The sequence below is a fragment of the Vanellus vanellus genome (assembly GCF_965231255.1).
Source record: "Vanellus vanellus genome assembly, contig: HAP1_SCAFFOLD_2437, whole genome shotgun sequence".
Taxonomy (NCBI): Eukaryota; Metazoa; Chordata; class Aves; order Charadriiformes; family Charadriidae; genus Vanellus; species Vanellus vanellus.
This window is the reverse complement of record NW_028126814.1, coordinates 1,912-9,143: the sequence shown is the minus strand read 5'-3', so window position 1 is coordinate 9,143 and position 7,232 is coordinate 1,912. Positions and strand designations below refer to the sequence as shown.

At 64.5% G+C, this 7,232-nt stretch overlaps 1 long non-coding RNA gene across 1 annotated transcript; it reads left to right on the top strand.

The window, feature by feature from the left end:
- The first annotated feature begins 5,874 nt into the window (after positions 1–5,874).
- LOC309685725 lies at positions 5,875–6,449 on the top strand. Its single transcript, XR_014270485.1, has 3 exons — positions 5,875–5,905; positions 6,016–6,081; positions 6,357–6,449. It is a non-coding gene; the product is annotated as an uncharacterized lncRNA (long non-coding RNA).
- Positions 6,450–7,232: the final 783 nt, after the last annotated feature.

Sequence of the window (7,232 nt, the reverse complement as noted above, 5' to 3'; positions counted from 1 at the left end):
GGCCATCGCGCCACCCGAGGTCGGCAACATCAACATCCCGGCGCTGCGCAGCCTGCTGGGTGCCGTGATCAGCCACCTGGGCCTGCAGGATCTCCCTGTCCAGAGGCAGGAGGAAGGCCAGACCTCTGTCCCAGAGGGGGAGCAGCCTTCCAAGGCACCCTCTGTGCAGGAGAAGGAGGGGAACAGGGCCCAGGGCACGGGGCAGCAGCCCCAAAAGCCGGGGGAGCAGCTGCCGTGCAAGGACAGACTGCAGGAGAGCACGAGCGGCCCTCAGCTTGCCTCCGTGGCTGAACAACATGACGGGGATAAAAGACAAGTTCAAGGAGAAGGAGAGCGGCATCTCCAAGGTAAAGGCTCTTGCCGATCCCCCGGGTGCTCCCCTGTGAGACAACCCCTCCTCCAGGGTCCACGCTGCCATTGTGCTGCCCTCAGACCAAGGTCTGCTTTAAGCCCAAGCTCACGGCAACACACGGGGCTTCCTGCGGGAAAGGGATGGTGTTTTGGGGAGGAAGAGCTGGGGCTGAAATGCCGTTCCAGTTGCCCTGAGTCGTTCCCACGTTGCCATCAGCGAGTTGTGGTGGGTCCCATACAGCCCCTGGTTCCTTTGGCTCTGCTTGCTGGAGGCTCAGCACCCCCGAGGTGCGGCCCCACCACCCTCTCCATCCCTCCCTTCCCTACTCCTGACCTAGGGCCAAGTACCACATCCGCACCTCGGGCAGCCGAGAGGCTCCAGCAGCAAATCATAGCCCTCATCTCCCACCACAAATCCCCTCGGCTCGCCCAAGGGCTAAAGCCAGCCCTGGTGGGGTTGGGAGAGGGGCCTCATCCTGCATGGCACCGAGCCCCCGGTGGCCATGCTTCCCCCGTGGGGAGAAACAAGCTTGGGTTTGAGGCAGGAGCCACCGTCAGTGCTGCAGGGCCAGGTCCTGCCAGGGATGGGAAACTGCGGGAGAAGGCAGCAGGGAGGGTTTCCCCTGGGGTGGTTGGAGGGGATGGCGCCCACTTCGTTAGTGGCGGGTGCAGCTGCCCTGGCCAGGCTGTGGCTGAGGGGGCTGCAGCGGCTCTTTGTCCTTCACATCGGCTTCAATGGTCTTGCTGGGAGCCTGGCAGGGGCAGCAGTCCCTGCTGTGCTGGGTTGTGCAACGGGCCCCCCACAGGGCAGGGGTGGGGGTCTCTGGGGAGCTGCTGCCCCTTCTCAGCCGTTGAAGATGTGATGAATGGGAAGTGCTGCCTGTGTTGCTCTGCCAGCCGGGCACTGCCCCCCCACGCTGTGCAGACCACAGCAGGGCTAAAGGTCCTGGTCCCCAGGGACCCCAGGGACCCTTCCCTGGGGCTCACCCCCGCCACCCCCTTCTCTCAGGCCACGGCTCTCTCCCAGGACATCCTCGAGGAGATGGGCACGATGAAGGCGGCGCAGTCGCGCATGGGCGAGGAGATCCGCAAGATGCAGGAGGCGCTTGGCTTGGTGAGCTGCTGTCGGTGCCCCTGGGAGGGAGCTGGGCCCTCGCACCCTCCCTGCCCTTCTCCCCGTCTGTCGCCACCCCAGCCCCTGCCCCGCGGCCATCAGCCATCGCTCTCAGCCAGTGTGAAGGGCACCAGGAGGGAAGAGTGGGAAGGGTGTCCCAATGGGGGGAGCGGGGGAGCTCAGCCCACCTGCCCTGGAGCCCCCCCCAAACCTCTGCCTGACAGCGCTGCCCTGGGGAGGGCAGAAACGGGCAGCGCTGCCTGCAGGTCAGGCTGGGGGTAGAGGGAACTGTGGGCATCAACCAAAGGCGTGCTAAGGCTCTTTGGAACTGAACAGCCTTAAAAAGGCAACGTGGGAGCTGGCAAGGAGGGGAGAGAAAGCTCTGCCCCTGGCAATCCAGCCACAGCCCCCCGGCACAGCCCTGCCCGGCGTCCCTCTGCCGTGTGCCCAAGTGAATCTGCAGATGCTCCTTTTCAGTCCCGCTCCACATCCAGACTGGTGTCCCTCTCCTCTCCCAGCTCCAGGGCAAACTCCAGAATGCTGATGTCCGGCTGTCGGGGCCCGGCCACCAGATGAAGTTGGGCTGTCATCTATGGCCACAAGCACACCTGCATCTTGCAGGCATACAGAAGGTAGCTGCGTGCCCGGCTCCCTTGGGGGGACCAGCCCGGCTGTGTCGGGGCATGCTCCATGGCTTGGCAGTGCTGGGCAGTGATGTTGGGGGGTGCCCGTCCCTGCGGGTGCCGCCTCCTCCAGCTATTTTGCCGGGCTGACCCCTTTTTCCCTCCCTTCCCCAGAAAAGGCTGAAGGAAAGGATGAGGCTCTACCCAATCGCAGAGGAGGTGAGCAGCATGGTGCGCTGGGAGGTGCTGGGGGATTGCTTGCCCGGTGGGCAGCAACGCAGGAGGGGGAGGACGGGGCAAATCCCGGCATTTGGCACTGTGAGATGGTTTCCAAATCCCGCCTGGGGCTGCTGCTCCTGAAACGCCGGCGCAGCCCATTGGCCTGGGAAGCGGGTCTGGGCCAGCAGGTCTGGAGCACCGAACGCCATTGCTAGGGACCAAAAGGCCTGTCTGCCCTGGCCCGGGGAGTCAGAAGGGATTTGCTGCTCCCCTGGCTCGGCTGCTCAAAGGCTGCAGGCACAGAGGGAAGCAAAGCACTGAGGGGGCTGGAGGGGGGCCCGGCGGCTGTGGCCATGGGAGCCGGGGAGTCTGCGTGGGGTTGGCAGCCTTTGCCTTTGGGCTTTCATGGCATCCTTGAGTTTGGCCCCATGAGCCAGCGGTTTGGGGATAGGGAGTTGGGTCACAGCGGAGGGTGTTTGGGGTCTGTCCCCGCCGCTACATGGCTGCCCATAAACCTGCTGCCCTTTACCTCCTCTTCCCAGGAGAGCACTGGGGACCAGTCTGCCCCAGCCGAGACCCCCCAGGCTGACGTGAACAGCCAGGATAGGACAAGCTGCATGCTGGAGCCCAAGGGACCAGCCACACAGTCTGTGCCCAGGACAAGCACAGTGTCCCCAGGCACCTGGACCACCACTGCAGGGGTGCAGCCAGGATCCGCCAGCACCCAAATCACCACCCCAGGGGTGCAGACACCATTCCCTGGAAGCAAGACCACCACCGCAGGGGAGAAGCCAGGGTTCCCTGGCACCTGGACTGCCACGCCAAGAGTGCAGCAAGGATCCTCTGCAATGCCCCATTCGCAAGAGCCAGCTATGCCCTGGGGGTCCTCATCATCCAGCAGCTCCTCTGGCCACGGTATGGAGACGGTGGAGGCTGTCGGCCAGGTCGGGCAGGTTGGCCACCTGAAGGAGCAGGTGGACCACAAGGAAGCTGCCACGTCGGACTACGCAGAGCATGAGGAGCCCCACCTGCTCTTCCCAGAGGGAGGTGAGAACCCTGGGGGAGTTGGGGGGGGGGGGTGTTGGCGTGGGTACACCCCAGGTCAGGGGCTCATCGTGCTCAGAGCCTGGCCCCAAGGGTGAGACTCCCACACTGACAGTGTGTCCCCTTGGACCATGTCCCTCCAGATGAGGAGAGCATCACCATCCGGGGTCGGGTGTCCTCCCTGCAGAGCCTGGCCAGAGACCTGCAGGAAGTGAAGGAGAAGGTGAGCCGGCATAAGTCCCCGAGGGGGCTGGGGGATGCAGGGGGGATGTGGGCAGGAAGGGGGCAGCCAAAGGGCCCCCGTACTGGAGCAACACGGGGGGCCGTGCCCTGACCCTGCCACCACTGTCATTCCCAGATCAGGCAGCTGGAGGATGCTGTTGGAAAGCTGGGGATGGCTGGAACAGAGAGGAAAGCAGATGGCAGCGACCACATCATCCTGCAACTGAGGTAAAAGGATGGGAGAGGGTTTCCTACCCCGGGGGGCTGGAAGGCGCCCAGGGGACTGGGAGCATCCCAGTTTGGGGGGTGAGGGACACCCCGCTGAGCAGCCCCAAGGAGCCTAAGCCTGCTTGTGTCCCCATCTCGCTGTTCAGGTCTGTGCTGCAGGACATAAAGCAAGAGGTGATGGAGCTGAAGGCCCTGGGACTAGAGGAGATAAAGCAGAAGGTCCTGGAGATGAAGGAGCTGGAGTTAGAGAAGATAAAGAGGGAGCTGAAGGAGCTGGGAGAACACCGGGACATGACTGAAGCCACGCTGCAGCGGTTGGTGACAGAGGTGGCCAAGCAGATGCAGGCACAGGTGAGGTCCGGGGGGAGCACACCCACCAGCCGCCAGCTCAGTGGCGTGGTCCTGGCGGGGTTCCCGACCACGTTCCCTGGCTGGCTGGGGCCATTGAGCCTCCATGGAACCTGGGCTTGTTGACTAACTCCATGTCATCTCAGAGCCCATTCCTTCTCCCCTTCCTGCAGCAGGACAAGCTCAGGGAGATCGAGAGCGTAGAGCAGGAGCAGGCAGAGGCGCAGGCAGCATGTCCTGCCTGCAGTGGGGACACTGGAATGCAGGTGGGGAAGCTCCTGCAGCGCTACGAGAAGCTCCAGGAGGTGGTGGACTCCCTGGTGTCCCGGCAGGCAGTGGGCAAGGTGCCGAGGCAGATGCCGAGGAGGAGCCAGGTAAGGAGATGCTGGCGTGGGGGGCTTGAGAGGGGGCTGCTGAGACCCCCCGGCTAGTTGTGCTTTGCTGTAACGTGGGGGAGCCTCACGCTGCCCCCAAATTGGCTTGCACAAGTCAGCAGCATGGAAGGAAATGAAAGCCTTAGTGCAAATGTCCTGCTGGCACTGATAGCCCATGGCCACCAGCCAAGTGACCTGGGTCTGTCCCTGCAGGGCAGCCAGCCCCCCTTACACAGCACCACTTTGTCATCTTCCTCCCTGAAGCAGGATGAGGAGGCGCTGAAGCGCATCCAGGCCACCCTCGTGCAGGCGCAAGAGGACTACGAGAAGCTCAGCTCTGTCGTGGGGAACCTCTTGCGTGACAGCCACCGGCAGCAGAAAGACACCAAGGTAAGTGGCTGAAACCCTTGTGGGGTCGGAGCATCCTTCAGGCAGAGCCCCTGCTGCGGACCACAGGGGGTTTGTCTCTTTCCTGGAGGGTTGTATGGGAGGTGGGGGGTGCTCTGCTGGCTGGGAGGCAGCTGCGACCCTGCCGTGGCGTCATGGGGTGCTTTCTGCTTTGCAAGGCTCTGTTCCAGTCCCTGGAGAAGCTGGCAGAGGAGAAAGCGGACAAGGAGGACTTGTTGCTGGCAGTCGATGTGGTACGGCCTTGAGGGTGCCCAGCACGAGACAAGGGGGTCCCGGGCAGGGTGGCAAACGTCCTTGTCCCTTGGGTGCTCAATAGCAGAACCGGACAGGGGGAGGGAGGGTTTCCAGACCGGCTGCGGGTCCCTCGCCAGGTCCCTCTGTCTCCCCTGGGTCGCTTTGGCTGGTGAGACCAACCTCACGGGGGTGATGAGGCGAGCGGAGCCATGTACCCACTTCTCCCTCTCCTCCTGACACGAGCTGGTCCTGCCCATCGTACCTCCATCCTTTCCCCACCACTCTCCTGCCTTTCTCTCTTGCTAGAAAGCAGACAAAAGCGCCCTGGCCGGCAAAGTCAGCCGCAGCGAGTTTGACGCAAGGATGGAGCGGCTGACTCAGATGGTGGAGGAGATGCTGAGCCGGCAGACAGGCCAGGAGAAGGTCCAGCAACAGCTCCGTGAAGAGGTGGCCTCCAAGGTGAGGGGTGGCTTGTCCCCGCCACGCACGACTGGCACCTTCAGGGCTTGGCAGCCTAAGGCAGCATCCCCCCAAGGGTCCCCTCTCCCGGCTGTCCCACCCGGGGACCGCAGTGTCCCATCCCGGGGCGGCTGTCTGAGGCTTTACACCCGTCCACAGCTGGACCGCCTGGAGCTGGGGCCTTTCCAGCAGCAGCTGGAGGGGCACTGCAAGAACATTCTGGAGCAGGGCAAGGAGAAGGAGCCAGAGGCAGCGGCTGATGATGCGGCTGGGATTAAGAAGTGAGTGCGATGGGGACGGTGGTGGCTTTGGGGATAACTGGCTGCTGCCTGCCAGCTGCCTGCCTGCGTCCCCCCCAGGAGCTCACCCAGCCCTTCTCTCCCCCCTCCAGCCCACTGCTGACGCATTTCCACTGCCTGTCCTGCGACCGGCCCCTCGACATGCAGGTTCCTGGCCCGTGAGTAGCACCCGGTACCGTGGGTGGGACGGGGGGAGATGGGCGCTGGCAGTGCCCCGCTGCGCCAGGCACAGGGGTTGGGGTGTCTGCCTGGGGAATGCAACCCTGCCAAGCCCCCTCGCAGTCCTGCGCGGCAGCGGGGGACAGGGAGCCGTCCGCGGGGGGCAGGGACCGCCATGGGCTACAAGACCGTTGGTTTTGGGGTGCTGCCCCGAGCCAGGGCAGCGTAGGTCCTTTCTCCCCCATCACCCATCTGTGGCTCCTGCCCTCCCCAGACACACCGTGGCTATCCCGGCGCTGCCGCCGCTGCTCCCGCGCCTCACCCAGCACCCCCGTACCATTCTCAAGCCGGAGCAAGAACAGCAGCACGGCCACAGGTAGGGGACACGGGCACCCGGCCCCTGGAGTGCAGGGTGGCTCTGCCACCGCGAGGGAGAGCTCTTCCGCGGGTGGGGGCGGAGGGGTCCAGGGGGCGTGGGCAGGGCAAGGGAGCAGAGATGTGCTGCAGAGCGTCAGCTGTGCTTGTCTCGGGTCTGTGGGGTTTTACAGCCGTCCCCCTCGCTGCCCCATCTGGGAAACAAGTTGCCAAAAATAAGCCCTGCAGCTGGGACAGCCCAGCTCCTGCCTCCTGGTGTCCTTGGTGTGGGGTGCAGCTCACCGGGGCTGTGGGGAAAGGGCAGATCCAGCAGGATGGGTGGGGTGTCTCCTGCAGCAGTCAGAGGGAAGCTGGGAGGGACAGACCCCACTGGGGAGCAGCGCCTGGTCCCCTCCCTCGTGTTGTAGGCTGAAGCACGGGGTGCCACAGTGCCGGGCACTCAGCATCCCCGTGCCTCATCCCACAGGGAGCCATTGGTCGAGGGCAAGTACCCCACCGTGCCGCGGAGCTGCGGGGGCCGGGACACTGTCACCACCCCGCTGCAGCGCCGCCAGCGCCTCCAGCCGCTCCTGCTCCCCAACAAGGTAGGGCTGACAAAGGTAGGGATACGGCAGGGGCGACTGAGGCTGAGCCCCTGGGGGGTGCGTGCCTCAGTTTCCCCCGGGAGCGCTGGGTGTGGGAGGGTTGCCTGGGGATGCTGGCTTTGCCCTGTGGTTCAGCCAGCCCGCTCTCTCCTTCCCAGTGCAACGTGACAAATCTGTTGGGCACGGATCGC